We start from the raw sequence: 22,611 nt of genomic DNA, 5'->3' as shown, positions 1-22,611 counted from the left end.
CTCCTGGCTAACGTTTCCGTCCCGGAGCAAGCACCAACTAGACTGGGGTTAGCCCATGCTAGACTCATCTCCCGGGCTAGGGCTCCTGGGCTACTCCTGAAGCCCACTCCTCAGCTACAGTATCCAGACCCCTTCTACTGCCGGTACAGGGCACGGAACCCCGCCGATCCTTCATGACTGCAATACGAACATAAATCTGCCCGAGGATCCCAACAGGCCCAACAGGCCCCTCAGGCGCGGCATCCCCTGAAGGCCCATTCTGCTAAACGCGGCCTGCTAGCTATCTATAGCATATTGGACTGTCAGCTGAACCACCGGCCAGTTTCTTGGACCACTATACCCATTTTGCCAATTGGACTTGGACCCTTCTGCTACTTGGAACCCTACTAATTCCACGACTGGTCTATCGACGTCACTGCACAAGGAGGCAAAAACAGACTTTTCCTCCATCGCAACATCCCTCTAAGGCCCTTATGCTAGCTTGCTAGCCCCGGCCTGTTAACTCCGTGTCCCCAGCCAGCCCAACCACTCAATGGACCCATACGATCACTTGGCTACACATGCCTCTCCCTAATACCAATATGCCTTGTCCATGACTGTCCTGGTTAGTGATTACTGTCTTATTTCACTGTAGAGCCTCTAGCCTGCTCAATATGCCTTAACCAACCATGTTGTTCCACCTACCACATATGCGATGACATCACCTGGTTAAAACATCTCTAGAGACTATATCTCTCTTCATTACTCAATGTCTAGGTTTACCTCCAATGTACTCTCTGCCTACCATACCTTTGTCTGTACATTAGGCCTTGAATCTATGCTATCATGCCCAGAAACCTGCTCCCTTTACTCTCTGTTCCGAACGTGCTAGATGGCCAGTTCTTATAACCTTCAGCTGTACCCTTATCCAACTTCTCCTCTGTTCCTCTGGTGATGTAGAGGTTAATCCGGCACCTGCAGTGCCTAGCTCCACTCCTACTCCCCAGTTGCTCTCATTTGTTGACTTATGTAACTGTAAAAGCCTTGGTTTCATGCATGTTAACATTAGAAGCCTACTACCTAAGTTTGCTTTATTCACTGCTTTAGCACATTCTGACAACCCGGATGTCTTAGCCGTGTCTGAATCCTGGCTTAGGAAAACTACTAAAAACCCTGAAATTTCCATCCCTAACTATAACATTATCCACCAAGATAGAACTGACAAAGGAGGCAGTGTTGCAATCTACTGCAGAGATGGAACTCTGCAGGCTATCTTACTATCCAGGTCTGTACCAAAACAATTCGAGCTTCTACTTCTGAAAATACAGCTTTCCAGAAACAAGTCTCTCACCGTTGCTACGAGGAATAGATATAGTCCTTGGTTCACTCCAGACCTGTCTGCCCTTGACCAGCACAAAAACATCCTGTGGCGTTCTGCATTAGCATTGAATAGCTCCCGTGATATGAAACTTTCAGGGAAGTTAGGAACCAATATACACAGACAGTCAGGAAAGCTAAGACTAGCTTTTTCAATCAGAAATTTGCATCCTGTAGTACAAACTCAAAAAAGTTCCGGGAAGCTGCAAAGTCCATGGAGAATAAAAGCACCTTCTCCCAGCTGCCCACTGCACTGAGGCTAGGAAACACTGTCTCTACCGATAAATCCACAAAAATTGAGAATTTCAATAAGCATTTTTCCACGGCTGTCCATGCTTCCACCTGGCTACCCCTACCCCGATCAACAGCCCTGCGCTCCCCACAGCAACTCGCCAAAACCTTCCCCACTTCTCCTTCACCCAAATCCAGATAGCTGATGTTCTAAAAGAGCTGCAAAATCTGGTCCCCTACAAATCAGCTGGGCTGGACAATCTGGACCCTCTCTTTCTGATATTATCTGCCAAAATTCTTACAACCCCTGCTACTAGCCTGTTCAACCTCTCTTTCGTATCGTCTGAGATTCCCATAGATTGGAGAGCTGACGGAGTCATCCCCCTCTTCAAAGTGGGTGTCACTCTAGACCCAAACTGTTACAGACCTATATCTATTCTACCCTGCCATTCTAAGGTCTTTGAAAGCCAAGTTAAAACAAACAGATTACCGACTTCTCCGCTATGCAATCTGGTTTCAAAGCTGGTCATGGGTGCACCTCAGTCACGCTCAAGGTCCTAAACGATATCATAACATCCATCGATAAGAGACATTACTGTGCAGCCATTTTCATCGACCTGGCTAAGGCTTTCGACTCTGTCAAATCAAATCAAATCAAATTTTATTTGTCACATACACATGGTTAGCAGATGTTAATGCGAGTGTAGCGAAATGCTTGTGCTTCTAGTTCCGACAATGCAGTAATAACCAACAAGTAATCTAACTAACAATTCCTAAACTACTGTCTTATACACAGTGTAAGGGGATAAAGAATATGTACATAAGGATATATGAATGAGTGATGGTACAGAGCAGCATAGACAAGATACAGTAGATGGTATCGAGTACAGTATATACATATGAGATGAGTATGTAAACAAAGTGGCATAGTTAAAGTGGCTAGTGATACATGTATTACATATGGATGCAGTCGATGATATAGAGTACAGTATATACGTATGCATATGAGATGAATAATGTAGGGTAAGTAACATTATATAAGGTAGCATTGTTTAAAGTGGTTAGTGATATATTTACATCATTTCCCATCAATTCCCATTATTAAAGTGGCTGGAGTTGAGTCAGTGTCAGTGTGTTGGCAGCAGCCACTCAATGTTAGTGGTGGCTGTTTAACAGTCTGATGGCCTTGAGATAGAAGCTGTTTTTCAGTCTCTCGGTCCCAGCTTTGATGCACCTGTACTGACCTCGCCTTCTGGATGATAGCGGGGTGAACAGGCAGTGGCTCGGGTGGTTGATGTCCTTGATGATCTTTATGGCCTTCCTGTAACATCCGGTGGTGTAGGTGTCCTGGAGGGTAGGTAGTTTGCCCCCGGTGATGCGTTGTGCAGACCTCACTACCCTCTGGAGAGCCTTACGGTTGAGGGCGGAGCAGTTGCCGTACCAGGCGGTGATACAGCCCGCCAGGATGCTCTCGATTGTGCATCTGTAGAAGTTGGTGAGTGCTTTTGGTGACAAGCCGAATTTCTTCAGCCTCCTGAGGTTGAAGAGGCGCTGCTGCGCCTTCTTCACGATGCTGTCTGTGTGAGTGGACCAATTCAGTTTGTCTGTGATGTGTATGCCGAGGAACTTAAAACTTGCTACTCTCTCCACTACTGTTCCATCAATGTGGATAGGGGGGTGTTCCCTCTGCTGTTTCCTGAAGTCCACAATCATCTCCTTAGTTTTGTTGACGTTGAGTGTGAGGTTATTTTCCTGACACCACACTCCGAGGGCCCTCACCTCCTTCCTGTAGGCCGTCTCGTCGTTGTTGGTAATCAAGCCTACCACTGTTGTATCGTCCGCAAACTTGATGATTGAGTTGGTGGCGTGCGTGGCCACGCAGTCGTGGGTGAACAGGGAGTACAGGAGAGGGCTCAGAACGCACCCTTGTGGGGCCCCAGTGTTGAGGATCAGCGGGGAGGAGATGTTGTTACCTACCCTCACCACCTGGGGGCGGCCCGTCAGGAAGTCCAGTACCCAGTTGATGACGAGCTTGGAGGGTACTATGGTGTTGAATGCCGAGCTGTAGTCGATGAACAGCATTCTCACATAGGTATTCCTCTTGTCCAGATGGGTTAAGGCAGTGTGCAGTGTGGTTGAGATTGCATCGTCTGTGGACCTATTTGGGCGGTAAGCAAATTGGAGTGGGTCTAGGGTGTCAGGTAGGGTGGAGGTGATATGGTCCTTGACTAGTCTCTCAAAGCACAACATTCTTATTGGCAGACTCAACAGCCTTGGTTTCTCAAATGATTGCCTCGCTTGGTTCACCACCTACTTCTCCGGTAGAGTTCAGTATGTCAAATCGGAGGGCCTGTTGCCCGAACCTCTGGCAGTCTCTATGGGGGTGCCACAGGGTTCAATTCTCGGGCCGACTCTCTTCTCTGTATACATCAATGATGTCGCCCTCGCTGCAGGTGATTCTTTGATCCACCTCTATGCAGACGACACCATTCTGTATACCTCAGGCCCTTCATTGGACACTTTGTTAACTAACCTCAAGAGAAGCTTCAATGCCATACAACTCTCCTTCCTTGGCCTCCAACTACTCTTAAATGCCAGTAAAACTAAATGCATGCTATTCAACCGATTGTTGCCCACACCTGCCCGTCCGTCCAGCATCACTACTCTGGACGGTTCTGACTTAGAATATGTGGACAACTAGAGGTACCTAGGTGTCTGGTTAGACTGTAAACTCTCCTTCCAGACTCACATTAAACATCTCCAATCCAATAGGAATCGGCTTCCTATTCCGCAACAAAGCATCCTTCACTCATGCTGCCAAACATACCTTCGTAAAACTGACCATCCTCCGATCCTCGACTCCGGCGATGTAATTTACAAAATAGCCTCCAACACTCTATTTAACAAATTGGATGCAGTGTATCACAGTGCCATCTGTTTTGTCACCAAAGCCCCATATACTACCCACCACTGCGACCTGTATGCTCTCGTTGGCAGGCCCTCGCTTCATACTCGTCGCCAAACCCACTGGCTCCAGGTCATCTACAAGTCTCTGCTAGGTAAAGCTCTGCCTTATCTCAACTCACTGATCACCATAACAGCACCCACCCATAGCATGCGCTCCAGGAGGTATATCTCACTGGTCACCCCCAAAGCCAATTATTCCTTTGGCCACCTCTCCTTCCAGTTCTCTGCTGCCAATGACTGCAACAAACTGCAAAAATCTCTGAAGCTGGAGTCTGTTGCCTCCCTCACTAGCTTTAAGCACCAGCTGTCAGAGCAGCTCACAGATCACTGCACCTGTACATAGCTCATCTGTAAATAGCCCATACAATCTACCTCATCCCCATACTGTTTTTATTTATTTATTTATTTACCTTGCTCCTTTAAACCCCAGTATCTCTACTTGCACATTCATCTTCTGCAGATCCTACCATTCCAGTGTTTAACTGCTATTTTAGTACTTTGCAACCATGGCCTACTTATTGCTTTACCTCTCTTATCCTACCTCATTTGCACATGCTGTTTATAGATTGTTCTAAAGTATTATTGATTCTATGTTTGTTTATTCCATGTGTAACTCTGTGTTGTTGTATGTGTCAAACTGCTTTGCTTTATCTTGGCCAGGTCACTGTTGCAAATGATAACTTGTTCTCAACTAGCCTACCTGGTTAAATAAAGGTCAAAAAAAATGTGGCTGTAAACTAATCACCTACCGGTAGGCTATGCACATTTGCAAGCAATGCATGTGTAGTTGTTTTTGCTAGCCAGATAAATTAGCTAGCTAGCTAGCTAGCTTGCTTCACCTACTGTACCAGAAGACAGAGCTGGCTTTTGTAATTATTATCATTAGTGTCCAAGATGCTGCTGGCTTTCGTCATGCTGAAAAGTCTGAAATATGGTCCAACTAGCAAGTGTTGCACTAGGAAAATATTATCAATCCCTTGCTGAATGAAAATCGGCCACAATTCCAGTTTCATTCAGAAGCTCAAGCTAACAACAAAGCAACTTTGTAACAACAGACCCATCAGTGTTGTCAAATCTGCACAGACAGGCAGATTGACAGCCAGGAGCCACTATTTTTAACCATTAGGACAAGCATTTGTCAGCAAAATTACACGTTTATCATGTATCACTCAACTCTCATTTATGAGTCTAGTTTGTATTGATTGAGAGGGATATAGCTACATATGTATTGTTGTGATGTGATGCTGTAGTCATGGATGGATCAGAGGGACATATAGAATATGCATGATATCAATAATCAATTTGCATCCTAATTACCTAGAGAAATCTGACCTGCAATTTGTAAACAAAGCTGCTGTACTTATACTTCGTAAAACCTTAATTTGTATCTCTTAGAAGTGATCCAAACGGCAAATTAATATTTAATCTATACATTTTGAGATATATTAAACCAGAAACAAATTGCACCATTTAAATTGGGACTTACTTAGTCTGGATTTAAAGGTGTTGTCATTAAACACTGAAAGTAAGGTTATTATAATAATATTAATAATAATAATAACAAATTAAATAATACATTTTTTTGTCAATATGTGTAATCTGTGACTGTAGAGGGGTCTGGGTCGCTGCGTGTTCAGCTCCCAACCACTGCGGAGTGAGTGTCAGTACTATGTGTCAATGCTATGTGCGGTCCACATCATAAATGTACATCTATCATAATGTCATGGATGAAGCTGGGGTAATGTGCAAATAGCTTTTTCATTGATCTGCTTTGTGTACAGAAGACAGGTTTACTCACCTGTACACCACACACTTTTCCATAAATCATGAGCCAGAGGAACCTTGGTTTCTGACATTTCCTTGAATGAGAGAGACTTTATAGTTCATAGTGGTATCCTTGAAATGAGAAGGAAGGCAGCAACTCCAAATCATACCTCTGTCATCTCTAGCCGAGCAAGTGAAGCAGTGTGAGCAGCCTTAAATGTACTTGTGATTTAAAGTAACTGCCCAATGTTTTCAGATTTCTACGATATATTATCTACAATTACTTACAATATGAGTGAAATAGTTTCCCTTTCAAAAAAATATAATTAAGTATGTTAAAGAGCAGTTTTTCTGTGTTGGGTGGGCATACTCTAACAACAGAATGGTGTGGGCGTACTCCAACAACAGAATGGTGTGGGCGTACTCCAACAACAGAATGGTGTGGGCGTACTCCAACATCAGAATGGTGTGGGCGTACTCCAACAACTGAATGGTGTGGGTGTACTCCAACAACAGAATGGTGTGGGCGTACTCCAACAACAGAATGGTGTGGGCGTACTCCAACAACAGAATGGTGTGGGCGTACTCCAACAACAGAATGGTGTGGGCGTACTCCAACAACAGAATGGTGTGGGCGTACTCCAACAACAGAATGGTGTGGGCGTACTCCAACAACAGAATGGTGTGGGCGTACTCCAACAACAGAATGGTGTGGGCGTACTCCAACAACTGAATGGTGTGGGCATATACCGGTAATAAAAAATATTCATGCAAATAGACCTCTGATTAGCCAGCTCATCATCCTCTAGACCAGTGGTTCCCAAACTGTGGCGCGGGGTCCCCACCACCCAAAAAACATATTTTAGTGGGAACTCAGTCCGGCTTTTCAACTTACGAAATTGGAGGGTACATCATCAGTTTTCCTCTGGTCATGTCAGTCATTCCCACTGGGGCCACCCATATGTAAAAGTAGTGGCCCCAGCCGACTTGTAAGTCGCTTTGGACAAAAGCGTCTGCTAAATGGGATATATTATTAAATTATTATATATTATTGCATACCTTAGAGAGCTATTTATAACTTATCAGAAATGTCCAGATCAACTAGCCCATGTTAGCTAATGTTTTTTAGCTAGTTTTTTAAGCCCATAGATTTTGTTGTAATGTTTAAGTCACTTATATGACATTAATACACATTGGGGATGGCTAAATGTATAGAATTGTAAGAAAATTAGCTTTAAAACTGCAACATTTTCTCTGCACCCCATGATAAAATCTGTAGAATTGCAGGAAATAAGCTTTGAAAGCTTAAGAATTTTCTCTCAGCCAACAAGAGGGGTGTGAACAGTTTTTGTGATGAACAGTGCTTGTGCCCATAGAAATAAATGTGGTGCGGGATGTTCCCCAATGCTGGAAGGTGGGCCTGAGGGAATATGTTTGGGATCCCCTGCACGAGATCGCTGATTGGCCAGTTCATCCTCCTCAGATAGATTACATGTTTTATGGGAAAATGGCAAGCATTTTTAAATGGTCTGTTTGAGATACAAGTTTGAGGTAGGCTTTTAAAAATGTTTTTTTTTCTCCAATTTATGCTTTGGCCACAAATATGTGTATAGGATAAGTCAACAACATAATTTTGATTTAAGTTAACAGAATATGAACTTTTAAAAGTAAGATTTTCACCGGGCAGTCACTTTAAATGCCTTCCTTCTCCTCCTCCCTCTGATTTGTGTTTTGACAATGGCAGCTGGTGGGGTTTGATCACATCAGAGTGGTGTGTGTGTGTTGCCAAACATCTGGATAGGCACTTGAAATTCATTGTAATGGGTGTACAATCAAATTGATTGGCCACACCATGCCTTCTGTAAGATCTTGATGGCAAATAAATCTGCCTGTTAAAATAAAGAATGAAAGTGCTGCCATTACATCTAGTATACAGTGCAATGAAACGGATACAATACAATCAAACTGATTAGGCCACTTCCCTTGGATCTTGGTGACAAACATACATTCACCCACACACATACAGTATAATGAACACCAGGTGAAGGAAATTCAAGTACATGTATTTTTAATACAACCCACTAATTACATCAAAGCTGCGGATAATTGTCCAATCTGTAAGACTAAACCATAGACAAGGCCCTGCTCTGCTGAGAGAGACTCAAATGCAATGCTTCAGGTTTATAAATGTAAGAAATTATTTGCTATTCCATATAGAGCCAGTGAGAAAGGATGAGAAATCCTCACACCTTGCTTGCTGAGTCATAGAAAGAGAGCCCCAAGGGATCAACACAAACAACCTCTAAAATACTGAACGCAAAATATGTGACATCTTACCTCATTAAATAATTTTGCAAAAGAAAATAGGAGGATATAAAAACAAACAGTTGAGTTCTTTGTTCAGCTTTAACTGTCAAAATAGTCGTCTGGTTGAATTACTTAATGGTGCCCGAAGCAAATTGTTGATTAATATTTTCTGTCCAAGCAGGTAGCGTATTCATCTCTCACAGGAAGTCTAAAGCCTTGTTCACACTGCAGGCCTTAATGCTCAAATCAGTTTTGTTGTTCAATTCCGTTTTGGAATACTTACTGTCCAAACAGCAATCATTTGCTAACATGGTTATGTTAGTTGTCATAGTAATGACGGGTGTGTGCAGAGTGGTATAGGCTGATTGGTGGTGGTGCTTGTGCTTCCTATCGCTCAGAAGTTATGTAGCAAGCTAATATGACAACAATGCCTTCTATAGATGTTTCCCAGTTGCTGTGAACGTTCAAAATCATTGTGTACGACTACTTTTGAAGCCTCAAAGGATAAGATGATCCAACTTTCAAAACTAGTCATTTTTGGCTAACCACAGCAGTCAACTAGCTAGCTAGGTACCTGTTACGCTTTCTGGTACATTCACTCATTTGTTTGTAAACAATTAACAAGCTAGCACATGTTCTTGTCAAACTGTCAGAGTAGCTTGCAAGCAGCAATATATGCCTAATAACCGTCTATCTATCAGATTTGTATCTGACTTCAAACCACGTACGAAGGGGTTTTGAAATGTGGCTTGAAATATCAGATTCCATGTCCTTTTTAGCCGTTCAGACTGCAAACTGCTTTATAGTTTTGGTCATTCCGTAGGGGTCCCAAATATCTAGCATGGTCCCATATCTGTTTATGAGGTATAGAGGCAACTGTCAAAATAAAGGTAATACCAACATAAAGTGTCTTAATAAGGTGTTGGGCCACCACGAGCCAGAACAGCTTCAATGCACCTTGTCATAGATTCAAACGTCTGGAACTCTATTGGAGAGATGTGACATCATTATTCCACTAGAAATTTCACAATTTGTTGTTTTGTTGATGGTGTTTGAAAATGCTGTCTCAGGCGCCGTTCCAGAATCACCCATAAGTGTTCAATTGGGTTGAGACTGGTTACTGACAGTCATGGCATATGGTTTACAACGTTTTCATGCTTATCAAACCATAAAGAGATCACTCGTGCCCTGTGGATAGGGGCATTCTCATCTTATGGGGGCATAGCCATTGTGGCCAATATAATGGCCTGCCCAGCAGTTTTATACATGACCCTAAGCATTATGGGATGTTAATTGCTTACTTTACTCAAGAACCAGACCTGTATGGAAGCACCTGCTTTCAATATACTGTAATGACCTGACTAGATCATAAATGAACAATTGTCCAGACAGAGGCTTGAGTTTGCGAATTGACGGTTTATTAAACCAACTTTACACAGGCTACTGTTTGGGCCATAGCACACGCCAAAAAGATGACAGATAACTCACAAGCCAATCGTGACCTTCTCTTGGGAAGCCCAGACGTAAGAGAGAGAGAACAAAGGCTGAACCTGGTCTTAACTGTTATGAACTTGAGTGAAGACCCAAAAGCGGTTTTAACAGAAAACAGAGTTCTTTAATGAAAAACAGGAATGGCATAAATCCTCTTCCAACGTTGTCAGCGGAACAAAAAGAACGTTAGTATAGTGCAGGATGCACCTGCCAGGCAGACTCCGACAGGACAGGACAAGGTGGAAGCAAACGAGACGACAGCTTGCTTCTGGCATCAAAAAACACAAACAAGAATCAGACACTGAAAGTAGCAGGAACAGAGAAAGAAATAGAGACCTAATCAGAGGGGGAAGAGAGAACAGGTGTGAAAGAGTGAATGAGCTAGTTAGAGGAGATGTAGAACAGCTGAAGAATGAGAGACAGAGAAGGTAACCCAAAAAGACCAGCAGAGAGAGAGAGTGAAGAGAAAGGACAGGAACAGACATAACAAGACATGACAGTACCCCCCCCCACTCACCGAGCGCCTCCTGGCGCACTCGAGGAGGAAACCTGGCGGCAACGGAGGAAATCATCGATCAGCGAACGGTCCAGCACGTCCCGAGAGGGAACCCAACTCCTCTCCTCAGGACCGTACCCCTCCCAATCCACTAGGTACTGATGACCACGGCCCCGAGGGCGCATGTCCAAAATCTTACGAACCCTGTAGATGGGTGCGCCCTCGACAAGGATGGGGGGAGGGACGAGCGGGGGGCGCGAAGAACGGGCTTAACACAGGAGACATGGAAGACCGGGTGAACGCGACGAAGATAGCGCGGGAGAAGAAGTCGCACTGCGACAGGATTAATGACCTGGGAAATACGGAACGGACCAATGAACCGCGGGGCCAACTTGCGAGAAGCTGTCTTAAGGGGAAGGTTCTGAGTGGAGAGCCATACTCTCTGACCGCAACAATATCTAGGACTCTTGGTCCTACGCTTATTAGCGGCCCTCACAGTCTGCGCCCTATTACGGCAAAGTGCCGACCTGACCCCCTTCCAGGTGCGCTCGCAACGCTGGACAAAAGCCTGAGCGGAGGGGACGCAGGACTCGGCGAGCTGAGATGAGAACAGCGGAGGCTGGTACCCGAGGCTACACTGAAAAGGGGATAGACCGGTAGCAGACGAGGGAAGCGAGTTGTGGGCGTACTCTGCCCAGGGAGCTGTTCTGACCAAGACGCAGGGTTACGAAAAGAAAGACTGCGTAAAATGCGACCAACAGTCTGATTGGCCCGTTCGGCTTGACCGTTAGACTGGGGATGAAAGCCGGACGAGAGACTGACGGAAGCCCCAATCAAACGGCAAAACTCCCTCCAAAATTGAGACGTGAACTGCGGGCCTCTGTCGGAAACGACGTCAGACGGAAGGCCATGAATTCGGAAAACATTCTCGATAATGATCTGAGCCGTCTCCTTAGCAGAAGGGAGCTTATCGAGAGGAATGAAATGAGCCGCCTTAGAGAATCTATCGACAACCGTAAGAATAACTGTCTTCCCCGCTGATGAAGGCAGTCCGGTGATAAAATCTAAAGCGATGTGAGACCACGGTCGAGAGGGAATGGGAAGCGGTCTGAGACGGCCGGCAGGAGGAGAGTTCCCAGATTTAGTCTGCGCGCAGACCGAACAAGCGGCGACAAATCGACGCGCGTCACGTTCCCGAGTGGGCCACCAGAAACGCTGGCGAATGGAAGCGAGCGTACCCCGAACGCCGGGGTGGCCGGCTAACTTGGCAGAGTGGGCCCACTGAAGAACGGCCGGACGAGTAGGAACGGGAACGAACAGAAGGTTCCTAGGACAAGCTCGCGGCGACGGAGTGTGAGCGAGTGCTTGCTTTACCTGCCTCTCAATTCCCCAGATAGTCAACCCGACAACACGCCCGTCAGGGAGAATCCACTCGGGGTCGGTGGAGACCTCAGAAGAACTGAAGAGACGAGATAAAGCATCAGGCTTGGTGTTTTTTGAGCCCGGACGATAAGAAATAACAAACTCGAAACGAGCGAAAAACAGAGCCCAACGAGCCTGACGCGCATTAAGTCGTTTGGCTGAACGGATGTACTCAAGGTTCCTATGGTCAGTCCAAACGACAAAAGGAACGGTCGCCCCTCCAACCACTGTCGCCATTCGCCTAGGGCTAAGCGGATGGCGAGCAGTTCGCGATTACCAACATCATAGTTACGTTCTGACGGCGATAAGCGATGAGAGAAAAACGCGCAAGGATGGACCTTGCCGTCAGAGAGAGAGCGCTGAGAAAGAATGGCTCCCACGCCCACCTCTGACGCGTCAACCTCAACAACAAACTGGCTAGAGATGTCAGGTGTAACAAGAATAGGAGCGGATGTAAAACGATTCTTAAGAAGATCAAAAGCTCCTGGGCGGAAACGGACCACTTAAAGCACGTCTTAACAGAAGTAAGGGCTGTGAGGGGAGCTGCCACCTGACCGAAATTACGGATGAAACGACGATAGAAATTAGCGAAGCCCAGAAAGCGCTGCAGCTCGACGCGTGACTTAGGAACGGGCCAATCAATGACAGCCTGGACCTTAGCGGGATCCATCTTAATGCCCTCAGCGGAAATAACGGAACCGAGAAAAGGGACAGAGGCGGCATGAAAAATGCACTTCTCAGCCTTCACATAAAGACAGTTCTCCAAAAGGCGCTGGAGGACACGTCGCACGTGCTGAACATGAATCGAGAGAGACGGAGAAAAAATCAGGATATCGTCCATGTAAACGAAAACAAAAATGTTCAGCATGTCTCTCAGGACGTCGTTAACTAGTGCCTGAAAGACAGCTGGAGCGTTAACGAGGCCGAAAGGAAGAACCCGGTATTCAAAGTGCCCTAACGGAGTGTTAAACGCCGTCTTCCACTCGTCCCCCTCCCTGATGCGCACGAGATGGTAGGCGTTACGAAGGTCCAATTTGGTGAAAAACCTGGCTCCCTGCAGGATCTCGAAGGCTGAAGACATAAGAGGAAGCGGATAACGATTCTTAACTGTTATGTCATTCAGCCCTCGATAATCCACGCATGGGCGCAGGGACCCGTCCTTCTTCTGAACAAAAAAAAACCCCGCTCCGGCGGGAGAGGAGGAGGAGACAATGGTACCGGCGTTGAGCGAAACCGACAAATAATCCTCGAGAGCCTTACGTTCGGGAGCCGACAGAGAGTATAATCTACCCCGGGGGGAGTAGTTCCCGGAAGGAGATCAATACTACAGTCATACGACCGGTGTGGAGGGAGAGAAGTGGCCTTGGAACGACTGAACACCGTGCGCAGATCGTGATACTCCTCCGGCACCCCTGTCAAATCGCCAGGCTCCTCCTGTGAAGTAGAGACAGAGGAAACAGGAGGGATAGCAGACATTAAACAGGTTACATGACAAGAAACATTCCAGGATAGGATAGTATTACTAGACCAATTAATAGAAGGGTTATGGCGCACTAGCCAGGGATGACCCAAAACAACAGGTGTAAAAGGTGAACGAAAAATTAAAAAAGAAATGGTTTCGCTATGATTACCAGAGACAGTGAGGGTTAAAGGCAGCGTCTCACGCTGAATCTTGGGGAGAGAACTACCATCTAAAGCGAACAAGGCCGTGGGCTCCCTAACTGTCTGAGAGGAATGTCATGTTCCCGAGCCCAGGTCTCGTCCATAAAACAGCCCTCCGCCCCAGAGTCTATCAAGGCACTGCAGGAAGCAGATGAACCGGGCCAGCGGAGATGGACCGGAAAAGTAGTGCGTGATCCAGAAGGAGAGGCCTGAGTAGTTGCGCTCACCAGTAGCCCTCCTCTTACTGATGAGCTCTGGCTTTTACTGGACATGAGGTGACAAAATGACCAGCGGAGCCGCAGTAGAGACAGAGGCGATTGGTGACTCTCCGTTCCTTCTCCTTGGCCGAGATGCGGATACCCCCAGCTGCATAGGCTCAGCATCCGAGCCGGCGGAGGAGGGTGGCAGTGATGCGGCAGGTGGCAGTGATGTGGAGAGGGAGCAGCGGAGAACGCGAGCTCCTTTCCACGAGCTCGGCGACGAAGATCAAACCGTCGCTCTATGCGAATAGCGAGAGCTATTAAGGAGTCCAGACTGGAAGGAACCTCCCGGGAGAGGATCTCGTCCTTAACCTCGACGAGGAGACCCTCCAGAAAACGAGCGAGCAAAGCCGGCTCGTTCCAGTCACTTGAGGCAGCGAGAGTGCGAAACTCAATAGAATAATCCGTTATGGATCGATTCCCCTGACATAGGGAAGACAGGGCCCTGGAAGCCTCCTCCCCAAAAACAGAACGGTCAAAAACCCGTATCATCTCCTCCTTAAAGTCTTGATACTGGTTAATGCACTCAGCCCTCGCCTCCCAGACTGCCGTGCCCCACTCACGCGCCCGTCCGGTAAGGAGAGAAATGACGTAGGCGATGCGGGCTGCGCTCCTGGAGTAAGTGTTGGGCTGGAGAGAGAACACCACATCACACTGAGTGAGGAATGAGCGGCACTCAGTGGGCTCCCCAGAGTAACACGGCGGGTTGTTGATCCTGGGCTCCGGAGACTCGGAAACCCTGGAAGTGGGCGGTGGATCGAGGTGGAGTTGGTGAACCTGTCTTGTGAGGTCGGAGACTTGGACGGCCAGGGTCTCAACGGCATGTCGAGCAGCAGACAATTCCTCCTCGTGTCTGCCTAGCATCGCTCCCTGGATCTCGACGGCGGAGTGAAAAGGGTCCGGAGCCGCTGGGTCCATTCTTGGTCTGATTCTTCTGTTATGAACTTGAGTGAAGACCCAAAAGCAGTTTTAACAGAAAACAGAGTTCTTTAATGAAAAACAGGAATGGCATAAATCCTCTTCCAACGTTGTCAGCGGAACAAAAAGAACGTTAGTATAGTGCAGGATGCACCTGCCAGGCAGACTCCGACAGGACAGGACAAGGTGGAAGCAGACGAGACGACAGCTTGCTTCTGGCATCAAAAAACACAAACAAGAATCAGACACTGAAAGTAGCAGGAACAGAGAAAGAAATAGAGACCTAATCAGAGGGGGAAGAGAGAACAGGTGTGAAAGAGTGAATGAGCTAGTTAGAGGAGATGTAGAACAGCTGAAGAATGAGAGACAGAGAAGGTAACCCAAAAAGACCAGCAGAGAGAGAGAGTGAAGAGAAAGGACAGGAACAGACATAACAAGACATGACACTTAACTTCCAATGCTCCACCCCCCTGCCCAACCCCCCTCCACGCCACTCCGCCAACCACCAGGATGCCCGGCATCAGAACATTCCAGGCATTCCCGTGATTGGCAGATAGCAGGTTGATTGACATGTCGGACCCCGCGAACACCGGGTACTGGTCAGTACAACACAACCACCTCCTAGCCTAACACATAACACACAGCTGTCTGTGCGGGTCGCTACAATACTTTGTGTCCCTCAATTACTCAAGTGTTTCCATTATTTTGGCAGTTGCCTGTATACTGGCTGTTATGCAACTATAGGAGTCAGCACAAATACAGCACAAACAAACCTTGTAGCAGGCTACCAAATATCCACACATACAGCAAGAGAAACGAATGGGGTCCAGTGGACAAAATATTACAGAGATCAAAGATTAAGGGATGAAAATCCCAATGTTTTTTTGTAATGGTCTATGCTATTATATTTGCACTACAATCTCTTTTAATTTGTTTTATCATCCATCCATGGAGCTGTGTTGTGTCTGGAAGCGGGGGCAGAGGAGAGTATCCATGGAGCTGTGTTGTGTCTGGAAGAGGGGGCAGAGGAGAGTATCCATGGAGATGTGTTGTGTCTGGAAGTGGGGTCAGAGGAGTGTATCCATGGAGCTGTGTTGTGTCTGGAAGCGGGGGCAGAGGAGAGTATCCATGGAGCTGTGTTGTGTCTGGAAGTGGGGTCAGAGGAGTGTATCCATGGAGCTGTGTTGTGTCTGGAAGCGGGGGCAGAGGAGGATATCCATGGAGCTGTGTTGTGTCTGGAAGAGGGCGCAGAGGAGAGAATCCATGGAGCATCGTTGTGTCTGGAAGCGGGGTCAGAGGAGTGTATCCATGGAGCTGTGTTGTGTCTGGAAGCGGGGTCAGAGGAGAGTATCCATGGAGCTGTGTTGTGTCTGTAAGCGGGGTCAGAGGAGAGTATCCATGGAGATGTGTTGTGTCTGTAAGCGGGGTCAGAGGAGAGTATCCATGAAGATGTGTTGTGTCTGGAAGCGGGGTCAAAGGAGAGTATCCATGGAGATGTGTTGTCTGGAAGCGGGGTCAGAGGAGAGTATCCATGGAGATGTGTTGTGTCTGGAAGTGGGGGCAGAGGAGTGTATCCATGGAGCTGTGTTGTGTCTGGAAGCGGGGGCAGAGGAGAGTATCCATGGAGATGTGTTGTGTCTGGAAGCGGGGTCAGAGGAGAGTATCCATGGAGATGTGTTGCGTCTGGAAGCGGGGTCAGAGGAGAGTAACCATGGAGCTGTGTTGTGTCTGGAAGCGGGGGCAGAGGAGAGTATCCATGGAGCTGTGTTGTGTCTGGAAGCGGGGGCAGAGGAGAGTATCCATGGAGCTGTGTTGTGTCTGGAAGCGGGGGCAGAGGAGGGTATCCATGGAGATGTGTTATGTCTGGAAGCGGGGGCAGAGGAGAGTATCCATGGAGCTGTGTTGTGTCTGGAAGCGGGGGCAGAGGAGAGTATCCATGGAGCTGTGTTGTGTCTGGAAGCGGGGGCAGAGGAGAGTATCCATGGAGCTGTGTTGTGTCTGGAAGCGGGGGCAGAGGAGGGTATCCATGGAGATGTGTTGTGTCTGGAAGCGGGGGCAGAGGAGAGTATCCATGGAGCTGTGTTGTGTCTGGAAGCGGGGGCAGAGGAGAGTATCCATGGATCTGTGTTGTGTCTGGAAGCGGGGGCAGAGGAGAGTATCCATGGAGCTGTGTTGTGTCTGAAAGCGGGGGCAGAGGAGAGTATCCATGGAGCTGTGTTCTGTCTGGAAGCGGGGGCAGAGGAGAGTATCCATGGAGCTGTGTTGTGTCTGGAAGCGGGGGCAGAGGAGAGTATCCATGGAGCTGTGTTGTGTCTGGAAGCGGGGGCAGAGGAGTGTATCCATGGAGCTGTGTTGTGTCTGGAAGCGGGGGCAGAGGAGAGTATCCATGGAGCTGTGTTGTGTCTGGAAGCGGGGTCAGAGGAGAGTATCCATGGAGAAGAATGAGATGAATATGAGATGGCGTCGATATGGTTCTCCATCCACTCATTAATGAATCTCCTTAATCAAGTCAGTCACACAGATAAAAATACACCATATGGAACAGCTGGGACTGTGCAGAGACACACGCACAGTTACAGATGGACGGACGGAAGGACGGACTGACGGACGGACGGACAGACAGACACACACACACACGTACACATGGATTTTGTGTTGAAGATATGTGGTGGTAGAGTAGTGGACTGAGGGCACACACTTAATGTGTTGTGAAATCTGTTTAAAATGGAATGTAATGTTTTTAATTGTATATCAGTGCCTTAATTTTTCTGGAACCCAGGAAGAGTACCTGATCCATAATAAATACAAATACACACAGCACTGCACAAAAACGCACACTCTCTCTCTCTCTCTCTCTCTCTCTCTCTCTCTACCTCTTTTTTTCCTTACTTCTCACGCTGTCTACCTCTCTCTCTACCTCCTTTATCTCTATTTCTCTCTTCCTCTATCCTTACCTCTCTCTATCCCCCTCTATATTTTCTCTCTCCCTCGCTCTTCCTTTCATAATTATCATCCACACACTCTTTTTTGATTCAGATAACATATGACAACCAGCTGGCCCATGTCATACTACAGCAAACAACATCTGCTGTGACATAAAATACAGTATGGCTCACAAGAGGCACGACGCAAGTGTGCACACACACACTCTGCAGTGCTGCTATTCACACGACACACCCCACAATATTGTGTGTGTGTGTGTGTTGTGTCCTCCAAGGTAACATCAGCTCCCTGATTGTTGTGGTTCCATTTTGACCTCATCACTACGGCAACCAGTTTTTTATCCCCTCCATGGTTTCTCTGGCAACCAATTTTACTGCACACTTTCCCTCTGGAGTGCAAAACATCTGTGTCCTTCTAACTAGATTCAACAGGAGGAGCATTGTCATAATCCTTCAAGTGGGACACACAATAATCTACAATATTCTTCAGAGATTAATAAATATGTTTTTGAAGGTGGTTGGTAGTAAATTCCTTGTAGTAAAGCAAATGTGCTCCTTGATATCCTTATTTGCATAGCCAAATTAAAAACTTGAAGAAAATGATTAAATGCATTTATCCCGCTAACCCATTAGACATCCAGTCTTAAAGGATACTGTTACTTACATACTATACAGCTGAAATGTCATTGAATGACACCCTAAGCTATAAACACGGAACAAAGATATTAGTGGCTTCACAAACACTTGTGAAATATGTATCACAAGGCTTGAAGAAGGACTACAGTGCGTGAGTCGTTAACATCATTAGACTGATCATCGAGAGAGAGAGAGAGAGAGGGAGGAGAGAGAGAGAGAGAGAGAGAGAGAGAGAGAGAGAGAGCGAGAGCGAGCATCCCAACGCATGTCACCCTGGCTGATCTCACACCTGTTCCTGTCCTCACCTTCTTTCATATAGATTTTGTCTGCTTGAAATGACTTTTTACAGGCTATGGAGTTTGCAATGGACATGCAGGAGTTTACCGTAGCAAACTTGTTCTTTAATTACTGTCACGCCCTGGTCAAAATATATTATGTTTATTCTTTATTTATTCGGTCATGCCAGGGTGTGACATGGGTTATTGTGGTGTGTTTTTGTCTTGGGGTTTTGTGGGATGTCTAGCGTAGTCTATGGCTGCCTGAGGCGGTTCTCAATCAGAGTCAGGTGATTATCGTTGTCTCTGATTGGGAACCATATTTAGGCAGCCATATTCTTTGAGTGTTTCGTGGGTGATTGTTCCTGTCTCTGTGTTTAGTTTCACTAGATAGGCTGTATAGTTTTTTCACGTTTCCGTCTGTTGTTTTTGTACATTTCAGTATTTTCATGTCAAGTCATTTTCCATCATTAAACATGAGTAACCACCACACTGCATTTTGGTCCGAGCCAAGGAGGAGACCAGAACCAGAGCCGGTGTTGGAGGTGAGTGAAGCAGAGACTGTGAAGGAGTTAATGGGGAAATTGGAGGAGAGAGAAATGAGGGAGTTGCTGTGTTGGTGCTTTTGCATGGAATTCGCCCGACGGAACGTGTCAGGGATTTGATGGCACCTGGGTCAGCGCTCCATACTCATCCTGAGGTGCGTGTTAGTCGGCTGGTGAAGTTGGTGCCAGCCTCACGCACCAGGCCTCCTGTGCACCTCCCTAGCCTTGCATGTCCTGTGCCAACACTGCTCTCAAGATCTCCATTATGCCTTCACGGTCTAGCCCATCCTGTGCCACCTCCACACACCAGCCCTCCGGTGGCAGCTCCCCGCACCAGGCTTCTTGTGCATGTCCTCGGCCCAGTACCACCAGTGCCAGCACCACGCATCAGGCCTACAGTGCGCCTCGCCTCTCCAGCGCTACCGGAGCCTTTCTCCTCTCCTGCGCTGCCGGAGTCTCCCGCCTGTTCAGCGCAGCCAGAGCCTTCCTCCTCTCCTACGCTGCCGGAGCCTCCCGCCTGTTCAGCGCTGCCTGAGCCTTCCTCCTCTCCTGCGCTGCCGGAGCCTCCCGCCTGTTCAGCGCTGCCTGAGCCTTCCTCCTCTCCTGCGCTGCCTGAGCCTTCCTCCTCTACAGCGCTGCTGGAGTCTCCCGCCTGTTTAGGGCAGCCCGAGCTGTCAGTCTGCATGGAGCAGCCAGAGCTGTCAGTCTGCATGGAGCAGCCCGAGCTGTCAGTCTGCATGGAGCAGCCCGAGCTGTCAGTCTGCATGGAGCAGCCAGAGCTGTCAGTCTGCATGGAGCAGCCAGAGATGTCAGTCTGCATGGAGCAGCCAGAGCTGTCAGTCTGCATGGAGCAGCCAGAGCTGTCAGTCTGCATGGAGCTGACCGTCTGCAAGGAGCTGTCAGTCTGCATGGAGCTGACCGTCTGCAAGGAGCTGTCAGTCTGCAAGGAGCTGCCAGTCTGCATGGAGCAGCCAGAGCTGCCAGTCTGCAAGAAGCTGCCAGAGCTGTCAGTCTACATGGAGCAGCCAGAGCCGCCAGTCAGCATGGAGCAGCCAGATCAGATCAGCCATATTCTTTGAGTGTTTCATGGGTGATTGTTCCTGTCTCTGTGTTTAGTTTCACTAGATAGGCTGTATAGTTTTTTCACGTTTCCGTCTGTTGTTTTTGTACATTTCAGTATTTTCATGTCAAGTCATTTTCCACCATTAAACATGAGTAACCACCACGCTGCATTTTGGTCCGCTCCTCCTTCAACAGAAGAAAGTTGACAGTTTCGTCCAGCGGGCTGGCACGGTTGAGAGCTTTTCTTGACATTCCGTTTGGTTTCATTCAACCGCTTTCAACACTCCTTGTTGGTTTTGGGTCGAATTCAGGTAATACAGCAACCTCTTCTGTGTTTTAAAGAAACCACAAAGTTTAATGCCCTAAAAAGGCAAAAATATATATGAATCACACACCTGTGCAGCGTGGAAGTTAATATTTGAAACAATGAATATCATCGGTTTAATGTGTCTCAGTTAATTAATGTAACGTGTCTTCAGATTTTACGAAGTCTCCTCAACCCTAAAATAAACCATATGTTAGTGATAGTAATATTAATGTGCAACGTAGACGTTCTATTTTCTCCAGTGATTTGCAAAAACTACTTGTATGTTGATGTAGTGCCCGTCTGTTTCAACCTCTGTGTTAAGAAGTCATGTTTTTTACATCAGTTGCTGTTTCCAGAGAGCACAAACTACACTAACCGTGAACCTTTTGCGTTTCTGCTACCACAGAAACAGACCTTGGGCTTGTTCTAACGCATCCACCTGCGAATCCGAGGCCATGATTGCACTTTCATTGTGGGTCTGGAAGATAAATGCTGTTGCAACTCTAGGGGCAGTATTTTCATTTTTGAAAAAAAAACATTCCCGTTTTAAACGGGATATTTTGTCAGGACAAGATGCTAGAATATGCATATAATTGACAGCTTTGAATAGGAAACACTCGAACGTTTCCAAAACTGTAAAGATATCGTCTGTGAGTATAACAGAACTGATGTTGCAGGCGAAAGCCTGAGAAAAATCCAATCCGGAAGTGCCCCATATTTTGAAAGCGCTGCCTTTCAATGAGTTCCTTTTGAGCTGTGGATGTGCTATCAACCAGCGTACGCTTTCTACGTATTTCCCAAGGTGTCTACAGCATTGTGACGTAGTTTTACGCATTTATGTTGAAGAATAGCCGTAGGCGGCTACATTGCGTAAGTGGTCACCTGATGACTCTCGCGTAAAATACAGAGGTAGCGGTCCTACTGAAAAACGAATTGTCCCGACGGATATATTGTCGAAAAGATGTTAGAAAAACACCTTGAGGATTGATTATAAACAACGTTTACCATGTTTCTGTTGATATTATGGAGCTAATTTGGAATATTTTTAGCCGTTTTCGTGACTGCAAACATCCGGGCGTTTTCTCAGCCAAACGTGAAGAACTAACGGAGCTATTTTGCCTACAAAAATAATATTTTGAGAAAAAACTTAACTACCTGGGAGTCTTGTGAGTGAAAACATCCAAAGCTCATCAAAGGTAAACAATTTAATTTGATTGCTTTTCTGATTTCCGTGACCAAGTTACCTATTGCTAGCTGGACAAAATGCTATGCTAGGCTATCGATAAACTTACACATACTTGTCTAGCTTTGGCTGTAAAGCATATTTTGAAAATCTGAGATGACAGGGTGAATAACAAAAGGCTAAGCTGTGTCTCAATATATTTAATTTGTGATTTTCATGAATAGGAATATTTTCTAGGGATATTTATGTCCGGTGCGTTATGCTAATTCGTTTCAGGCGATGATTACGCTCCCGCATGCGGGATGGGGAGTCAGTAGAGGATAAGCAACCGATATTTGCATGCAAAACATATATTAACATGCATTACCGTTTCTACCAACAGTGGAAGAACTGCTGTGGCGTGCCGAGTGGCGCAGCAGTCTAAGGCACTGCATCTCAGTGCTAGAGATGTCACTACAGACCCTGGTTCGATTCCAGGCTGTATCCATTCCAGCTAAACAATGGATATTTAGGTGTGTATTTTAATACACACCTAAAATCAATGAATAAAAAATCTGAGAATAGTAATATTTTGCAGAAACATGAAGGTACCCATAAACAATCATTTCTGGTGAAAATGAAACATAAATGCGAAACAATTTTTTTAATTTGGTTTAAACTTTGCATAAAGCCTAGTTAGATGGAATATCAAAAAATCTATGTCGTTAGACTTGGAAATATATTGTGCAACCTGCCCTTTAATGTACTGCTACAGTATGTATATCTGCAGTAAGGCAGCTTTAGAGGA

The 22,611-nt window shown here is 46.6% G+C and overlaps 1 protein-coding gene across 1 annotated transcript in view; it reads right to left on the bottom strand.

Moving 5' to 3' along the window:
* Positions 1 to 22,611, bottom strand: part of LOC135525705 (cysteine-rich motor neuron 1 protein-like) — a 208,771-nt gene that overhangs the window by 116,241 nt on the left and 69,919 nt on the right. The gene's annotated exons all lie outside the window — the stretch shown is intronic.

This window comes from Oncorhynchus masou, chromosome 32 (genome assembly GCF_036934945.1).
Source record: "Oncorhynchus masou masou isolate Uvic2021 chromosome 32, UVic_Omas_1.1, whole genome shotgun sequence".
NCBI lineage: Eukaryota > Metazoa > Chordata > Actinopteri > Salmoniformes > Salmonidae > Oncorhynchus > Oncorhynchus masou.
The sequence above is the reverse complement of the archived record's forward strand: the minus strand, read 5'-3'. Positions and strand labels throughout refer to the sequence as shown.